The 17,131-nt window shown below is 50.4% G+C and overlaps 21 non-coding genes across 21 annotated transcripts; all 21 read left to right on the top strand.

The window, feature by feature from the left end:
- Nucleotides 1-263: 263 nt before the first annotated feature.
- Trnaa-ugc (transfer RNA alanine (anticodon UGC)) lies at nt 264-336 on the top strand. The gene has a single exon. It is a non-coding gene; the product is annotated as a tRNA-Ala (tRNA).
- A 416-nt stretch (nt 337-752) lies between these two features.
- On the top strand, nt 753-825 carry Trnaa-agc (transfer RNA alanine (anticodon AGC)). The gene has a single exon. It is a non-coding gene; the product is annotated as a tRNA-Ala (tRNA).
- Nucleotides 826-1,838: 1,013 nt separating this feature from the next.
- Nucleotides 1,839-1,911, top strand: Trnaa-ugc (transfer RNA alanine (anticodon UGC)). The gene has a single exon. It is a non-coding gene; the product is annotated as a tRNA-Ala (tRNA).
- A 416-nt stretch (nt 1,912-2,327) lies between these two features.
- On the top strand, nt 2,328-2,400 carry Trnaa-agc (transfer RNA alanine (anticodon AGC)). Its single transcript has one exon. It is a non-coding gene; the product is annotated as a tRNA-Ala (tRNA).
- A 1,013-nt stretch (nt 2,401-3,413) lies between these two features.
- On the top strand, nt 3,414-3,486 carry Trnaa-ugc (transfer RNA alanine (anticodon UGC)). Its single transcript has one exon. It is a non-coding gene; the product is annotated as a tRNA-Ala (tRNA).
- A 416-nt stretch (nt 3,487-3,902) lies between these two features.
- On the top strand, nt 3,903-3,975 carry Trnaa-agc (transfer RNA alanine (anticodon AGC)). The gene has a single exon. It is a non-coding gene; the product is annotated as a tRNA-Ala (tRNA).
- A 1,013-nt stretch (nt 3,976-4,988) lies between these two features.
- Nucleotides 4,989-5,061, top strand: Trnaa-ugc (transfer RNA alanine (anticodon UGC)). Its single transcript has one exon. It is a non-coding gene; the product is annotated as a tRNA-Ala (tRNA).
- A 416-nt stretch (nt 5,062-5,477) lies between these two features.
- On the top strand, nt 5,478-5,550 carry Trnaa-agc (transfer RNA alanine (anticodon AGC)). Its single transcript has one exon. It is a non-coding gene; the product is annotated as a tRNA-Ala (tRNA).
- A 1,013-nt stretch (nt 5,551-6,563) lies between these two features.
- On the top strand, nt 6,564-6,636 carry Trnaa-ugc (transfer RNA alanine (anticodon UGC)). The gene has a single exon. It is a non-coding gene; the product is annotated as a tRNA-Ala (tRNA).
- Nucleotides 6,637-7,052: 416 nt separating this feature from the next.
- Trnaa-agc (transfer RNA alanine (anticodon AGC)) lies at nt 7,053-7,125 on the top strand. Its single transcript has one exon. It is a non-coding gene; the product is annotated as a tRNA-Ala (tRNA).
- A 1,013-nt stretch (nt 7,126-8,138) lies between these two features.
- On the top strand, nt 8,139-8,211 carry Trnaa-ugc (transfer RNA alanine (anticodon UGC)). The gene has a single exon. It is a non-coding gene; the product is annotated as a tRNA-Ala (tRNA).
- A 416-nt stretch (nt 8,212-8,627) lies between these two features.
- Nucleotides 8,628-8,700, top strand: Trnaa-agc (transfer RNA alanine (anticodon AGC)). Its single transcript has one exon. It is a non-coding gene; the product is annotated as a tRNA-Ala (tRNA).
- A 1,013-nt stretch (nt 8,701-9,713) lies between these two features.
- Nucleotides 9,714-9,786, top strand: Trnaa-ugc (transfer RNA alanine (anticodon UGC)). The gene has a single exon. It is a non-coding gene; the product is annotated as a tRNA-Ala (tRNA).
- A 416-nt stretch (nt 9,787-10,202) lies between these two features.
- Trnaa-agc (transfer RNA alanine (anticodon AGC)) lies at nt 10,203-10,275 on the top strand. The gene has a single exon. It is a non-coding gene; the product is annotated as a tRNA-Ala (tRNA).
- Nucleotides 10,276-11,288: 1,013 nt separating this feature from the next.
- Nucleotides 11,289-11,361, top strand: Trnaa-ugc (transfer RNA alanine (anticodon UGC)). Its single transcript has one exon. It is a non-coding gene; the product is annotated as a tRNA-Ala (tRNA).
- A 416-nt stretch (nt 11,362-11,777) lies between these two features.
- Nucleotides 11,778-11,850, top strand: Trnaa-agc (transfer RNA alanine (anticodon AGC)). Its single transcript has one exon. It is a non-coding gene; the product is annotated as a tRNA-Ala (tRNA).
- A 1,013-nt stretch (nt 11,851-12,863) lies between these two features.
- Nucleotides 12,864-12,936, top strand: Trnaa-ugc (transfer RNA alanine (anticodon UGC)). The gene has a single exon. It is a non-coding gene; the product is annotated as a tRNA-Ala (tRNA).
- A 416-nt stretch (nt 12,937-13,352) lies between these two features.
- On the top strand, nt 13,353-13,425 carry Trnaa-agc (transfer RNA alanine (anticodon AGC)). The gene has a single exon. It is a non-coding gene; the product is annotated as a tRNA-Ala (tRNA).
- A 1,013-nt stretch (nt 13,426-14,438) lies between these two features.
- Trnaa-ugc (transfer RNA alanine (anticodon UGC)) lies at nt 14,439-14,511 on the top strand. The gene has a single exon. It is a non-coding gene; the product is annotated as a tRNA-Ala (tRNA).
- Nucleotides 14,512-14,927: 416 nt separating this feature from the next.
- On the top strand, nt 14,928-15,000 carry Trnaa-agc (transfer RNA alanine (anticodon AGC)). Its single transcript has one exon. It is a non-coding gene; the product is annotated as a tRNA-Ala (tRNA).
- Nucleotides 15,001-16,013: 1,013 nt separating this feature from the next.
- Trnaa-ugc (transfer RNA alanine (anticodon UGC)) lies at nt 16,014-16,086 on the top strand. Its single transcript has one exon. It is a non-coding gene; the product is annotated as a tRNA-Ala (tRNA).
- The last annotated feature ends 1,045 nt before the right edge of the window (nt 16,087-17,131 follow it).

The following is a 17,131-nucleotide window of genomic DNA, read 5'->3' as shown; positions in this document are numbered from 1 at the left end:
CTTGTTACCTCAGGTGCTGTGTGATTGTCGACATGGAGTGAAAACGGAGCAACTTGTGACTGCCCCTTCAATTTAAGACGTTAAAAACGGACGGAATTTGCAGTCGTAATACCAGAGCATCGAAACTACTTGGAACTCTTGTGTATATGAACGTGTCCGCGCCTTTGTACTCTGGTCCCTTCACCCCTGCAAACCAACCAACCATCGTGTCCGTGCACATAAGAGTAGTAAAGAATGGGGAACAGCGCAGCTTGGTTGTGCTTGGGGGCGTAGCTCAGTTGGTAGAGCGTTCGCTTTGCATGTGAAAGGTCCCGGGTTCAAGTCACGGCGCCTCCATGTTTTGTGGTCAGTGCGTGGTAAGTGTTGGTCGCGGCGAGCCTAAGGGCACGCAAGATGTTGCAAAGCCAGCGTCACAGACTCGTATACTGACGTAAGGAGAGCAAGACGTAAATGTGAGGACCGGCTGTTGTCGAGGTGTCATCGAGTGCAAATCTGCCTTAGGTAAAACGGCCTAACCTCAATGAAGTCTAGAGAGTGAACAACACTTTCGTCTACCTCAGAGCGTTGGCCGAACGCTATTTTCGACGTCGTGCGTGCCACTTTGATTTTGGCCAACTACGATTCGAGACAGAATGCAGGAAACCTGAAAGACACCCTCACAGACACATTGAGAGTAGTGTTTGTCGGCGGAATAATTGGAGTGCAAAGGTCTGTGTCATTGATATGACTGTATGTAGCGCAGTTCGTCAGCTGTGGGCGTAGCTCAGATGGTAGAGCGCTCGCTTAGCATGCGAGAGGTACTGGGATCGATACCCAGCGCCTCCAGAATTTTTAACACACCAACATGCGCACACTGCCATGCAAGTGGAATAATTCACAGTCAGAAAATGTGTCAAGGCAGATACGAGCAAACGATTAGCAGCCACAATTGGCAAGCGTGCTGTAATGCGCAGGAAGTACCCTCCTCCCACCACTACACTTAATTTAGAAACAGTACAAGTGTTCCCATAAGATTCTCAAACCTATGTCGGAAAGATCAGCCTTGCGCCGAATTCACAAAAATCCCACTGCACATTCCAATTATTTACATGCAGTCGGCTGCTACTGGTGTTGCTAGTTGTGACTGCTGATGACAGATGCCGTAGCAATCAATTCATGGAGTGAGTTGTACGTTTTGCGATACTCTGTCTCTGACAAGCAAGCAGAGGCGACATAGGCGCGAATACGGGAAGCTTGCAGCCCCTCGCTGCCTGCAGACACCGAGCAGCCACACTAGGTGGGCGGCCTAAGACGTAGGCGAAATGTGCTCACTCGCTTGGGCGCGACGTCAAGCTCTAAATAAGGGTGTCACTAGCGTGAGCGTTGCGTGTTCGTCGTGTAAAGTGGGAAAAGTCGTCTGCATGGGAGAGTGCCATGTTTGGGGAGCGTTTCGTAGTTTGCGCAGTGCAATGGAGACGCGGAAACTTGTTGTGGCCCAGTCTTTTGCAGTTGGACGACAAGAGTGGTACACAGTAGTAAAGTGCGAGGCAGTGAGTTGGCATGAACAGTCGAGTGCACAATGGGGCTTCAGATGTGCTTGTTACCTCAGGTGCTGTGTGATTGTCGACATGGAGTGAAAACGGAGCAACTTGTGACTGCCCCTTCAATTTAAGACGTTAAAAACGGACGGAATTTGCAGTCGTAATACCAGAGCATCGAAACTACTTGGAACTCTTGTGTATATGAACGTGTCCGCGGCTTTGTACTCTGGTCCCTTCACCCCTGCAAACCAACCAACCATCGTGTCCGTGCACATAAGAGTAGTAAAGAATGGGGAACAGCGCAGCTTGGTTGTGCTTGGGGGCGTAGCTCAGTTGGTAGAGCGTTCGCTTTGCATGTGAAAGGTCCCGGGTTCAAGTCCCGGCGCCTCCATGTTTTGTGGTCAGTGCGTGGTAAGTGTTGGTCGCGGCGAGCCTAAGGGCACGCAAGATGTTGCAAAGCCAGCGTCACAGACTCGTATACTGACGTAAGGAGAGCAAGACGTAAATGTGAGGACCGGCTGTTGTCGAGGTGTCATCGAGTGCAAATCTGCCTTAGGTAAAACGGCCTAACCTCAATGAAGTCTAGAGAGTGAACAACACTTTCGTCTACCTCAGAGCGTTGGCCGAACGCTATTTTCGACGTCGTGCGTGCCACTTTGATTTTGGCCAACTACGATTCGAGACAGAATGCAGGAAACCTGAAAGACACCCTCACAGACACATTGAGAGTAGTGTTTGTCGGCGGAATAATTGGAGTGCAAAGGTCTGTGTCATTGATATGGCTGTATGTAGCGCAGTTCGTCAGCTGTGGGCGTAGCTCAGATGGTAGAGCGCTCGCTTAGCATGCGAGAGGTACTGGGATCGATACCCAGCGCCTCCAGAATTTTTAACACACCAACATGCGCACACTGCCATGCAAGTGGAATAATTCACAGTCAGAAAATGTGTCAAGGCAGATACGAGCAAACGATTAGCAGCCACAATTGGCAAGCGTGCTGTAATGCGCAGGAAGTACCCTCCTCCCACCACTACACTTAATTTAGAAACAGTACAAGTGTTCCCATAAGATTCTCAAACCTATGTCGGAAAGATCAGCCTTGCGCCGAATTCACAAAAATCCCACTGCACATTCCAATTATTTACATGCAGTCGGCTGCTACTGGTGTTGCTAGTTGTGACTGCTGATGACAGATGCCGTAGCAATCAATTCATGGAGTGAGTTGTACGTTTTGCGATACTCTGTCTCTGACAAGCAAGCAGAGGCGACATAGGCGCGAATACGGGAAGCTTGCAGCCCCTCGCTGCCTGCAGATACCGAGCAGCCACACTAGGTGGGCGGCCTAAGACGTAGGCGAAATGTGCTCACTCGCTTGGGCGAGACGTCAAGCTATAAATAAGGGTGTCACTAGCGTGAGCGTTGCGTGTTCGTCGTGTAAAGTCGGAAAAGTCGTCTGCATGGGAGAGTGCCATGTTTGGGGAGCGTTTCGTAGTTTGCGCAGTGCAATGGAGACGCGGAAACTTGTTGTGGCCCAGTCTTTTGCAGTTGGACGACAAGAGTGGTACACAGTAGTAAAGTGCGAGGCAGTGAGTTGGCATGAACAGTCGAGTGCACAATGGGGCTTCAGATGTGCTTGTTACCTCAGGTGCTGTGTGATTGTCGACATGGAGTGAAAACGGAGCAACTTGTGACTGCCCCTTCAATTTAAGACGTTAAAAACGGACGGAATTTGCAGTCGTAATACCAGAGCATCGAAACTACTTGGAACTCTTGTGTATATGAACGTGTCCGCGCCTTTGTACTCTGGTCCCTTCACCCCTGCAAACCAACCAACCATCGTGTCCGTGCACATAAGAGTAGTAAAGAATGGGGAACAGCGCAGCTTGGTTGTGCTTGGGGGCGTAGCTCAGTTGGTAGAGCGTTCGCTTTGCATGTGAAAGGTCCCGGGTTCAAGTCCCGGCGCCTCCATGTTTTGTGGTCAGTGCGTGGTAAGTGTTGGTCGCGGCGAGCCTAAGGGCACGCAAGATGTTGCAAAGCCAGCGTCACAGACTCGTATACTGACGTAAGGAGAGCAAGACGTAAATGTGAGGACCGGCTGTTGTCGAGGTGTCATCGAGTGCAAATCTGCCTTAGGTAAAACGGCCTAACCTCAATGAAGTCTAGAGAGTGAACAACACTTTCGTCTACCTCAGAGCGTTGGCCGAACGCTATTTTCGACGTCGTGCGTGCCACTTTGATTTTGGCCAACTACGATTCGAGACAGAATGCAGGAAACCTGAAAGACACCCTCACAGACACATTGAGAGTAGTGTTTGTCGGCGGAATAATTGGAGTGCAAAGGTCTGTGTCATTGATATGGCTGTATGTAGCGCAGTTCGTCAGCTGTGGGCGTAGCTCAGATGGTAGAGCGCTCGCTTAGCATGCGAGAGGTACTGGGATCGATACCCAGCGCCTCCAGAATTTTTAACACACCAACATGCGCACACTGCCATGCAAGTGGAATAATTCACAGTCAGAAAATGTGTCAAGGCAGATACGAGCAAACGATTAGCAGCCACAATTGGCAAGCGTGCTGTAATGCGCAGGAAGTACCCTCCTCCCACCACTACACTTAATTTAGAAACAGTACAAGTGTTCCCATAAGATTCTCAAACCTATGTCGGAAAGATCAGCCTTGCGCCGAATTCACAAAAATCCCACTGCACATTCCAATTATTTACATGCAGTCGGCTGCTACTGGTGTTGCTAGTTGTGACTGCTGATGACAGATGCCGTAGCAATCAATTCATGGAGTGAGTTGTACGTTTTGCGATACTCTGTCTCTGACAAGCAAGCAGAGGCGACATAGGCGCGAATACGGGAAGCTTGCAGCCCCTCGCTGCCTGCAGACACCGAGCAGCCACACTAGGTGGGCGGCCTAAGACGTAGGCGAAATGTGCTCACTCGCTTGGGCGCGACGTCAAGCTCTAAATAAGGGTGTCACTAGCGTGAGCGTTGCGTGTTCGTCGTGTAAAGTGGGAAAAGTCGTCTGCATGGGAGAGTGCCATGTTTGGGGAGCGTTTCGTAGTTTGCGCAGTGCAATGGAGACGCGGAAACTTGTTGTGGCCCAGTCTTTTGCAGTTGGACGACAAGAGTGGTACACAGTAGTAAAGTGCGAGGCAGTGAGTTGGCATGAACAGTCGAGTGCACAATGGGGCTTCAGATGTGCTTGTTACCTCAGGTGCTGTGTGATTGTCGACATGGAGTGAAAACGGAGCAACTTGTGACTGCCCCTTCAATTTAAGACGTTAAAAACGGACGGAATTTGCAGTCGTAATACCAGAGCATCGAAACTACTTGGAACTCTTGTGTATATGAACGTGTCCGCGGCTTTGTACTCTGGTCCCTTCACCCCTGCAAACCAACCAACCATCGTGTCCGTGCACATAAGAGTAGTAAAGAATGGGGAACAGCGCAGCTTGGTTGTGCTTGGGGGCGTAGCTCAGTTGGTAGAGCGTTCGCTTTGCATGTGAAAGGTCCCGGGTTCAAGTCCCGGCGCCTCCATGTTTTGTGGTCAGTGCGTGGTAAGTGTTGGTCGCGGCGAGCCTAAGGGCACGCAAGATGTTGCAAAGCCAGCGTCACAGACTCGTATACTGACGTAAGGAGAGCAAGACGTTAATGTGAGGACCGGCTGTTGTCGAGGTGTCATCGAGTGCAAATCTGCCTTAGGTAAAACGGCCTAACCTCAATGAAGTCTAGAGAGTGAACAACACTTTCGTCTACCTCAGAGCGTTGGCCGAACGCTATTTTCGACGTCGTGCGTGCCACTTTGATTTTGGCCAACTACGATTCGAGACAGAATGCAGGAAACCTGAAAGACACCCTCACAGACACATTGAGAGTAGTGTTTGTCGGCGGAATAATTGGAGTGCAAAGGTCTGTGTCATTGATATGGCTGTATGTAGCGCAGTTCGTCAGCTGGGGGCGTAGCTCAGATGGTAGAGCGCTCGCTTAGCATGCGAGAGGTACTGGGATCGATACCCAGCGCCTCCAGAATTTTTAACACACCAACATGCGCACACTGCCATGCAAGTGGAATAATTCACAGTCAGAAAATGTGTCAGGGCAGATACGAGCGAACGATTAGCAGCCACAATTGGCAAGCGTGCTGTAATGCGCAGGAAGTACCCTCCTCCCACCACTACACTTAATTTAGAAACAGTACAAGTGTTCCCATAAGATTCTCAAACCTATGTCGGAAAGATCAGCCTTGCGCCGAATTCACAAAAATCCCACTGCACATTCCAATTATTTACATGCAGTCGGCTGCTACTGGTGTTGCTAGTTGTGACTGCTGATGACAGATGCCGTAGGAATCAATTCATGGAGTGAGTTGTACGTTTTGCGATACTCTGTCTCTGACAAGCAAGCAGAGGCGACATAGGCGCGAATACGGGAAGCTTGCAGCCCCTCGCTGCCTGCAGACACCGAGCAGCCACACTAGGTGGGCGGCCTAAGACGTAGGCGAAATGTGCTCACTCGCTTGGGCGCGACGTCAAGCTCTAAATAAGGGTGTCACTAGCGTGAGCGTTGCGTGTTCGTCGTGTAAAGTCGGAAAAGTCGTCTGCATGGGAGAGTGCCATGTTTGGGGAGCGTTTCGTAGTTTGCGCAGTGCAATGGAGACGCGGAAACTTGTTGTGGCCCAGTCTTTTGCAGTTGGACGACAAGAGTGGTACACAGTAGTAAAGTGCGAGGCAGTGAGTTGGCATGAACAGTCGAGTGCACAATGGGGCTTCAGATGTGCTTGTTACCTCAGGTGCTGTGTGATTGTCGACATGGAGTGAAAACGGAGCAACTTGTGACTGCCCCTTCAATTTAAGACGTTAAAAACGGACGGAATTTGCAGTCGTAATACCAGAGCATCGAAACTACTTGGAACTCTTGTGTATATGAACGTGTCCGCGCCTTTGTACTCTGGTCCCTTCACCCCTGCAAACCAACCAACCATCGTGTCCGTGCACATAAGAGTAGTAAAGAATGGGGAACAGCGCAGCTTGGTTGTGCTTGGGGGCGTAGCTCAGTTGGTAGAGCGTTCGCTTTGCATGTGAAAGGTCCCGGGTTCAAGTCCCGGCGCCTCCATGTTTTGTGGTCAGTGCGTGGTAAGTGTTGGTCGCGGCGAGCCTAAGGGCACGCAAGATGTTGCAAAGCCAGCGTCACAGACTCGTATACTGACGTAAGGAGAGCAAGACGTAAATGTGAGGACCGGCTGTTGTCGAGGTGTCATCGAGTGCAAATCTGCCTTAGGTAAAACGGCCTAACCTCAATGAAGTCTAGAGAGTGAACAACACTTTCGTCTACCTCAGAGCGTTGGCCGAACGCTATTTTCGACGTCGTGCGTGCCACTTTGATTTTGGCCAACTACGATTCGAGACAGAATGCAGGAAACCTGAAAGACACCCTCACAGACACATTGAGAGTAGTGTTTGTCGGCGGAATAATTGGAGTGCAAAGGTCTGTGTCATTGATATGGCTGTATGTAGCGCAGTTCGTCAGCTGTGGGCGTAGCTCAGATGGTAGAGCGCTCGCTTAGCATGCGAGAGGTACTGGGATCGATACCCAGCGCCTCCAGAATTTTTAACACACCAACATGCGCACACTGCCATGCAAGTGGAATAATTCACAGTCAGAAAATGTGTCAAGGCAGATACGAGCAAACGATTAGCAGCCACAATTGGCAAGCGTGCTGTAATGCGCAGGAAGTACCCTCCTCCCACCACTACACTTAATTTAGAAACAGTACAAGTGTTCCCATAAGATTCTCAAACCTATGTCGGAAAGATCAGCCTTGCGCCGAATTCACAAAAATCCCACTGCACATTCCAATTATTTACATGCAGTCGGCTGCTACTGGTGTTGCTAGTTGTGACTGCTGATGACAGATGCCGTAGCAATCAATTCATGGAGTGAGTTGTACGTTTTGCGATACTCTGTCTCTGACAAGCAAGCAGAGGCGACATAGGCGCGAATACGGGAAGCTTGCAGCCCCTCGCTGCCTGCAGACACCGAGCAGCCACACTAGGTGGGCGGCCTAAGACGTAGGCGAAATGTGCTCACTCGCTTGGGCGCGACGTCAAGCTCTAAATAAGGGTGTCACTAGCGTGAGCGTTGCGTGTTCGTCGTGTAAAGTGGGAAAAGTCGTCTGCATGGGAGAGTGCCATGTTTGGGGAGCGTTTCGTAGTTTGCGCAGTGCAATGGAGACGCGGAAACTTGTTGTGGCCCAGTCTTTTGCAGTTGGACGACAAGAGTGGTACACAGTAGTAAAGTGCGAGGCAGTGAGTTGGCATGAACAGTCGAGTGCACAATGGGGCTTCAGATGTGCTTGTTACCTCAGGTGCTGTGTGATTGTCGACATGGAGTGAAAACGGAGCAACTTGTGACTGCCCCTTCAATTTAAGACGTTAAAAACGGACGGAATTTGCAGTCGTAATACCAGAGCATCGAAACTACTTGGAACTCTTGTGTATATGAACGTGTCCGCGGCTTTGTACTCTGGTCCCTTCACCCCTGCAAACCAACCAACCATCGTGTCCGTGCACATAAGAGTAGTAAAGAATGGGGAACAGCGCAGCTTGGTTGTGCTTGGGGGCGTAGCTCAGTTGGTAGAGCGTTCGCTTTGCATGTGAAAGGTCCCGGGTTCAAGTCCCGGCGCCTCCATGTTTTGTGGTCAGTGCGTGGTAAGTGTTGGTCGCGGCGAGCCTAAGGGCACGCAAGATGTTGCAAAGCCAGCGTCACAGACTCGTATACTGACGTAAGGAGAGCAAGACGTTAATGTGAGGACCGGCTGTTGTCGAGGTGTCATCGAGTGCAAATCTGCCTTAGGTAAAACGGCCTAACCTCAATGAAGTCTAGAGAGTGAACAACACTTTCGTCTACCTCAGAGCGTTGGCCGAACGCTATTTTCGACGTCGTGCGTGCCACTTTGATTTTGGCCAACTACGATTCGAGACAGAATGCAGGAAACCTGAAAGACACCCTCACAGACACATTGAGAGTAGTGTTTGTCGGCGGAATAATTGGAGTGCAAAGGTCTGTGTCATTGATATGGCTGTATGTAGCGCAGTTCGTCAGCTGGGGGCGTAGCTCAGATGGTAGAGCGCTCGCTTAGCATGCGAGAGGTACTGGGATCGATACCCAGCGCCTCCAGAATTTTTAACACACCAACATGCGCACACTGCCATGCAAGTGGAATAATTCACAGTCAGAAAATGTGTCAGGGCAGATACGAGCGAACGATTAGCAGCCACAATTGGCAAGCGTGCTGTAATGCGCAGGAAGTACCCTCCTCCCACCACTACACTTAATTTAGAAACAGTACAAGTGTTCCCATAAGATTCTCAAACCTATGTCGGAAAGATCAGCCTTGCGCCGAATTCACAAAAATCCCACTGCACATTCCAATTATTTACATGCAGTCGGCTGCTACTGGTGTTGCTAGTTGTGACTGCTGATGACAGATGCCGTAGCAATCAATTCATGGAGTGAGTTGTACGTTTTGCGATACTCTGTCTCTGACAAGCAAGCAGAGGCGACATAGGCGCGAATACGGGAAGCTTGCAGCCCCTCGCTGCCTGCAGACACCGAGCAGCCACACTAGGTGGGCGGCCTAAGACGTAGGCGAAATGTGCTCACTCGCTTGGGCGCGACGTCAAGCTCTAAATAAGGGTGTCACTAGCGTGAGCGTTGCGTGTTCGTCGTGTAAAGTCGGAAAAGTCGTCTGCATGGGAGAGTGCCATGTTTGGGGAGCGTTTCGTAGTTTGCGCAGTGCAATGGAGACGCGGAAACTTGTTGTGGCCCAGTCTTTTGCAGTTGGACGACAAGAGTGGTACACAGTAGTAAAGTGCGAGGCAGTGAGTTGGCATGAACAGTCGAGTGCACAATGGGGCTTCAGATGTGCTTGTTACCTCAGGTGCTGTGTGATTGTCGACATGGAGTGAAAACGGAGCAACTTGTGACTGCCCCTTCAATTTAAGACGTTAAAAACGGACGGAATTTGCAGTCGTAATACCAGAGCATCGAAACTACTTGGAACTCTTGTGTATATGAACGTGTCCGCGCCTTTGTACTCTGGTCCCTTCACCCCTGCAAACCAACCAACCATCGTGTCCGTGCACATAAGAGTAGTAAAGAATGGGGAACAGCGCAGCTTGGTTGTGCTTGGGGGCGTAGCTCAGTTGGTAGAGCGTTCGCTTTGCATGTGAAAGGTCCCGGGTTCAAGTCCCGGCGCCTCCATGTTTTGTGGTCAGTGCGTGGTAAGTGTTGGTCGCGGCGAGCCTAAGGGCACGCAAGATGTTGCAAAGCCAGCGTCACAGACTCGTATACTGACGTAAGGAGAGCAAGACGTAAATGTGAGGACCGGCTGTTGTCGAGGTGTCATCGAGTGCAAATCTGCCTTAGGTAAAACGGCCTAACCTCAATGAAGTCTAGAGAGTGAACAACACTTTCGTCTACCTCAGAGCGTTGGCCGAACGCTATTTTCGACGTCGTGCGTGCCACTTTGATTTTGGCCAACTACGATTCGAGACAGAATGCAGGAAACCTGAAAGACACCCTCACAGACACATTGAGAGTAGTGTTTGTCGGCGGAATAATTGGAGTGCAAAGGTCTGTGTCATTGATATGGCTGTATGTAGCGCAGTTCGTCAGCTGGGGGCGTAGCTCAGATGGTAGAGCGCTCGCTTAGCATGCGAGAGGTACTGGGATCGATACCCAGCGCCTCCAGAATTTTTAACACACCAACATGCGCACACTGCCATGCAAGTGGAATAATTCACAGTCAGAAAATGTGTCAAGGCAGATACGAGCAAACGATTAGCAGCCACAATTGGCAAGCGTGCTGTAATGCGCAGGAAGTACCCTCCTCCCACCACTACACTTAATTTAGAAACAGTACAAGTGTTCCCATAAGATTCTCAAACCTATGTCGGAAAGATCAGCCTTGCGCCGAATTCACAAAAATCCCACTGCACATTCCAATTATTTACATGCAGTCGGCTGCTACTGGTGTTGCTAGTTGTGACTGCTGATGACAGATGCCGTAGCAATCAAGAAATGGAGTGAGTTGTACGTTTTGCGATACTCTGTCTCTGACAAGCAAGCAGAGGCGACATAGGCGCGAATACGGGAAGCTTGCAGCCCCTCGCTGCCTGCAGACACCGAGCAGCCACACTAGGTGGGCGGCCTAAGACGTAGGCGAAATGTGCTCACTCGCTTGGGCGCGACGTCAAGCTCTAAATAAGGGTGTCACTAGCGTGAGCGTTGCGTGTTCGTCGTGTAAAGTCGGAAAAGTCGTCTGCATGGGAGAGTGCCATGTTTGGGGAGCGTTTCGTAGTTTGCGCAGTGCAATGGACACGCGGAAACTTGTTGTGGCCCAGTCTTTTGCAGTTGGACGACAAGAGTGGTACACAGTAGTAAAGTGCGAGGCAGTGAGTTGGCATGAACAGTCGAGTGCACAATGGGGCTTCAGATGTGCTTGTTACCTCAGGTGCTGTGTGATTGTCGACATGGAGTGAAAACGGAGCAACTTGTGACTGCCCCTTCAATTTAAGACGTTAAAAACGGACGGAATTTGCAGTCGTAATACCAGAGCATCGAAACTACTTGGAACTCTTGTGTATATGAACGTGTCCGCGCCTTTGTACTCTGGTCCCTTCACCCCTGCAAACCAACCAACCATCGTGTCCGTGCACATAAGAGTAGTAAAGAATGGGGAACAGCGCAGCTTGGTTGTGCTTGGGGGCGTAGCTCAGTTGGTAGAGCGTTCGCTTTGCATGTGAAAGGTCCCGGGTTCAAGTCCCGGCGCCTCCATGTTTTGTGGTCAGTGCGTGGTAAGTGTTGGTCGCGGCGAGCCTAAGGGCACGCAAGATGTTGCAAAGCCAGCGTCACAGACTCGTATACTGACGTAAGGAGAGCAAGACGTAAATGTGAGGACCGGCTGTTGTCGAGGTGTCATCGAGTGCAAATCTGCCTTAGGTAAAACGGCCTAACCTCAATGAAGTCTAGAGAGTGAACAACACTTTCGTCTACCTCAGAGCGTTGGCCGAACGCTATTTTCGACGTCGTGCGTGCCACTTTGATTTTGGCCAACTACGATTCGAGACAGAATGCAGGAAACCTGAAAGACACCCTCACAGACACATTGAGAGTAGTGTTTGTCGGCGGAATAATTGGAGTGCAAAGGTCTGTGTCATTGATATGGCTGTATGTAGCGCAGTTCGTCAGCTGGGGGCGTAGCTCAGATGGTAGAGCGCTCGCTTAGCATGCGAGAGGTACTGGGATCGATACCCAGCGCCTCCAGAATTTTTAACACACCAACATGCGCACACTGCCATGCAAGTGGAATAATTCACAGTCAGAAAATGTGTCAAGGCAGATACGAGCAAACGATTAGCAGCCACAATTGGCAAGCGTGCTGTAATGCGCAGGAAGTACCCTCCTCCCACCACTACACTTAATTTAGAAACAGTACAAGTGTTCCCATAAGATTCTCAAACCTATGTCGGAAAGATCAGCCTTGCGCCGAATTCACAAAAATCCCACTGCACATTCCAATTATTTACATGCAGTCGGCTGCTACTGGTGTTGCTAGTTGTGACTGCTGATGACAGATGCCGTAGCAATCAATTCATGGAGTGAGTTGTACGTTTTGCGATACTCTGTCTCTGACAAGCAAGCAGAGGCGACATAGGCGCGAATACGGGAAGCTTGCAGCCCCTCGCTGCCTGCAGACACCGAGCAGCCACACTAGGTGGGCGGCCTAAGACGTAGGCGAAATGTGCTCACTCGCTTGGGCGAGACGTCAAGCTATAAATAAGGGTGTCACTAGCGTGAGCGTTGCGTGTTCGTCGTGTAAAGTCGGAAAAGTCGTCTGCATGGGAGAGTGCCATGTTTGGGGAGCGTTTCGTAGTTTGCGCAGTGCAATGGAGACGCGGAAACTTGTTGTGGCCCAGTCTTTTGCAGTTGGACGACAAGAGTGGTACACAGTAGTAAAGTGCGAGGCAGTGAGTTGGCATGAACAGTCTAGTGCACAATGGGGCTTCAGATGTGCTTGTTACCTCAGGTGCTGTGTGATTGTCGACATGGAGTGAAAACGGAGCAACTTGTGACTGCCCCTTCAATTTAAGACGTTAAAAACGGACGGAATTTGCAGTCGTAATACCAGAGCATCGAAACTACTTGGAACTCTTGTGTATATGAACGTGTCCGCGCCTTTGTACTCTGGTCCCTTCACCCCTGCAAACCAACCAACCATCGTGTCCGTGCACATAAGAGTAGTAAAGAATGGGGAACAGCGCAGCTTGGTTGTGCTTGGGGGCGTAGCTCAGTTGGTAGAGCGTTCGCTTTGCATGTGAAAGGTCCCGGGTTCAAGTCCTGGCGCCTCCATGTTTTGTGGTCAGTGCGTGGTAAGTGTTGGTCGCGGCGAGCCTAAGGGCACGCAAGATGTTGCAAAGCCAGCGTCACAGACTCGTATACTGACGTAAGGAGAGCAAGACGTAAATGTGAGGACCGGCTGTTGTCGAGGTGTCATCGAGTGCAAATCTGCCTTAGGTAAAACGGCCTAACCTCAATGAAGTCTAGAGAGTGAACAACACTTTCGTCTACCTCAGAGCGTTGGCCGAACGCTATTTTCGACGTCGTGCGTGCCACTTTGATTTTGGCCAACTACGATTCGAGACAGAATGCAGGAAACCTGAAAGACACCCTCACAGACACATTGAGAGTAGTGTTTGTCGGCGGAATAATTGGAGTGCAAAGGTCTGTGTCATTGATATGGCTGTATGTAGCGCAGTTCGTCGGCTGGGGGTGTAGCTCAGATGGTAGAGCGCTCGCTTAGCATGCGAGAGGTACTGGGATCGATACCCAGCGCCTCCAGAATTTTTAACACACCAACATGCGCACACTGCCATGCAAGTGGAATAATTCACAGTCAGAAAATGTGTCAAGGCAGATACGAGCAAACGATTAGCAGCCACAATTGGCAAGCGTGCTGTAATGCGCAGGAAGTACCCTCCTCCCACCACTACACTTAATTTAGAAACAGTACAAGTGTTCCCATAAGATTCTCAAACCTATGTCGGAAAGATCAGCCTTGCGCCGAATTCACAAAAATCCCACTGCACATTCCAATTATTTACATGCAGTCGGCTGCTACTGGTGTTGCTAGTTGTGACTGCTGATGACAGATGCCGCAGCAATCAAGAAATGGAGTGAGTTGTACGTTTTGCGATACTCTGTCTCTGACAAGCAAGCAGAGGCGACATAGGCGCGAATACGGGAAGCTTGCAGCCCCTCGCTGCCTGCAGACACCGAGCAGCCACACTAGGTGGGCGGCCTAAGACGTATTCGAAATGTGCTCACTCGCTTGGGCGAGACGTCAAGCTATAAATAAGGGTGTCACTAGCGTGAGCGTTGCGTGTTCGTCGTGTAAAGTCGGAAAAGTCGTCTGCATGGGAGAGTGCCATGTTTGGGGAGCGTTTCGTAGTTTGCGCAGTGCAATGGAGACGCGGAAACTTGTTGTGGCCCAGTCTTTTGCAGTTGGACGACAAGAGTGGTACACAGTAGTAAAGTGCGAGGCAGTGAGTTGGCATGAACAGTCTAGTGCACAATGGGGCTTCAGATGTGCTTGTTACCTCAGGTGCTGTGTGATTGTCGACATGGAGTGAAAACGGAGCAACTTGTGACTGCCCCTTCAATTTAAGACGTTAAAAACGGACGGAATTTGCAGTCGTAATACCAGAGCATCGAAACTACTTGGAACTCTTGTGTATATGAACGTGTCCGCGCCTTTATACTCTGGTCCCTTCACCCCTGCAAACCAACCAACCATCGTGTCCGTGCACATAAGAGTAGTAAAGAATGGGGAACAGCGCAGCTTGGTTGTGCTTGGGGGCGTAGCTCAGTTGGTAGAGCGTTCGCTTTGCATGTGAAAGGTCCCGGGTTCAAGCCCCGGCGCCTCCATGTTTTGTGGTCAGTGCGTGGTAAGTGTTGGTCGCGGCGAGCCTAAGGGCACGCAAGATGTTGCAAAGCCAGCGTCACAGACTCGTATACTGACGTAAGGAGAGCAAGACGTAAATGTGAGGACCGGCTGTTGTCGAGGTGTCATCGAGTGCAAATCTGCCTTAGGTAAAACGGCCTAACCTCAATGAAGTCTAGAGAGTGAACAACACTTTCGTCTACCTCGGAGCGTTGGCCGAACGCTATTTTCGACGTCGTGCGTGCCACTTTGATTTTGGCCAACTACGATTCGAGACAGAATGCAGGAAACCTGAAAGACACCCTCACAGACACATTGAGAGTAGTGTTTGTCGGCGGAATAATTGGAGTGCAAAGGTCTGTGTCATTGATATGGCTGTATGTAGCGCAGTTAGTCAGCTGGGGGCGTAGCTCAGATGGTAGAGCGCTCGCTTAGCATGCGAGAGGTACTGGGATCGATACCCAGCGCCTCCAGAATTTTTAACACACCAACATGCGCACACTGCCATGCAAGTGGAATAATTCACAGTCAGAAAATGTGTCAGGGCAGATACGAGCAAACGATTAGCAGCCACAATTGGCAAGCGTGCTGTAATGCGCAGGAAGTACCCTCCTCCCACCACTACACTTAATTTAGAAACAGTACAAGTGTTCCCATAAGATTCTCAAACCTATGTCGGAAAGATCAGCCTTGCGCCGAATTCACAAAAATCCCACTGCACATTCCAATTATTTACATGCAGTCGGCTGCTACTGGTGTTGCTAGTTGTGACTGCTGATGACAGATGCCGTAGCAATCAATTCATGGAGTGAGTTGTACGTTTTGCGATACTCTGTCTCTGACAAGCAAGCAGAGGCGACATAGGCGCGAATACGGGAAGCTTGCAGCCCCTCGCTGCCTGCAGACACCGAGCAGCCACACTAGGTGGGCGGCCTAAGACGTAGGCGAAATGTGCTCACTCGCTTGGGCGCGACGTCAAGCTCTAAATAAGGGTGTCACTAGCGTGAGCGTTGCGTGTTCGTCGTGTAAAGTCGGAAAAGTCGTCTGCATGGGAGAGTGCCATGTTTGGGGAGCGTTTCGTAGTTTGCGCAGTGCAATGGAGACGCGGAAACTTGTTGTGGCCCAGTCTTTTGCAGTTGGACGACAAGAGTGGTACACAGTAGTAAAGTGCGAGGCAGTGAGTTGGCATGAACAGTCGAGTGCACAATGGGGCTTCAGATGTGCTTGTTACCTCAGGTGCTGTGTGATTGTCGACATGGAGTGAAAACGGAGCAACTTGTGACTGCCCCTTCAATTTAAGACGTTAAAAACGGACGGAATTTGCAGTCGTAATACCAGAGCATCGAAACTACTTGGAACTCTTGTGTATATGAACGTGTCCGCGCCTTTGTACTCTGGTCCCTTCACCCCTGCAAACCAACCAACCATCGTGTCCGTGCACATAAGAGTAGTAAAGAATGGGGAACAGCGCAGCTTGGTTGTGCTTGGGGGCGTAGCTCAGTTTGTAGAGCGTTCGCTTTGCATGTGAAAGGTCCCGGGTTCAAGTCCCGGCGCCTCCATGTTTTGTGGTCAGTGCGTGGTAAGTGTTGGTCGCGGCGAGCCTAAGGGCACGCAAGATGTTGCAAAGCCAGCGTCACAGACTCGTATACTGACGTAAGGAGAGCAAGACGTAAATGTGAGGACCGGCTGTTGTCGAGGTGTCATCGAGTGCAAATCTGCCTTAGGTAAAACGGCCTAACCTCAATGAAGTCTAGAGAGTGAACAACACTTTCGTCTACCTCAGAGCGTTGGCCGAACGCTATTTTCGACGTCGTGCATGCCACTTTGATTTTGGCCAACTACGATTCGAGACAGAATGCAGGAAACCTGAAAGACACCCTCACAGACACATTGAGAGTAGTGTTTGTCGGCGGAATAATTGGAGTGCAAAGGTCTGTGTCATTGATATGGCTGTATGTAGCGCAGTTCGTCAGCTGTGGGCGTAGCTCAGATGGTAGAGCGCTCGCTTAGCATGCGAGACGTACTGGGATCGATACCCAGCGCCTCCAGAATTTTTAACACACCAACATGCGCACACTGCCATGCAAGTGGAATAATTCACAGTCAGAAAATGTGTCAAGGCAGATACGAGCAAACGATTAGCAGCCACAATTGGCAAGCGTGCTGTAATGCGCAGGAAGTACCCTCCTCCCACCACTACACTTAATTTAGAAACAGTACAAGTGTTCCCATAAGATTCTCAAACCTATGTCGGAAAGATCAGCCTTGCGCCGAATTCACAAAAATCCCACTGCACATTCCAATTATTTACATGCAGTCGGCTGCTACTGGTGTTGCTAGTTGTGACTGCTGATGACAGATGCCGTAGCAATCAATTCATGGAGTGAGTTGTACGTTTTGCGATACTCTGTCTCTGACAAGCAAGCAGAGGCGACATAGGCGCGAATACGGGAAGCTTGCAGCCCCTCGCTGCCTGCAGACACCGAGCAGCCACACTAGGTGGGCGGCCTAAGACGTAGGCGAAATGTGCTCACTCGCTTGGGCGCGACGTCAAGCTCTAAATAAGGGTGTCACTAGCGTGAGCGTTGCGTGTTCGTCGTGTAA

This window comes from Schistocerca serialis, chromosome 10 (assembly GCF_023864345.2).
Source record: "Schistocerca serialis cubense isolate TAMUIC-IGC-003099 chromosome 10, iqSchSeri2.2, whole genome shotgun sequence".
Classification (NCBI taxonomy): domain Eukaryota; kingdom Metazoa; phylum Arthropoda; class Insecta; order Orthoptera; family Acrididae; genus Schistocerca; species Schistocerca serialis.
This window is presented reverse-complemented; position numbering and strand designations above follow the sequence as displayed.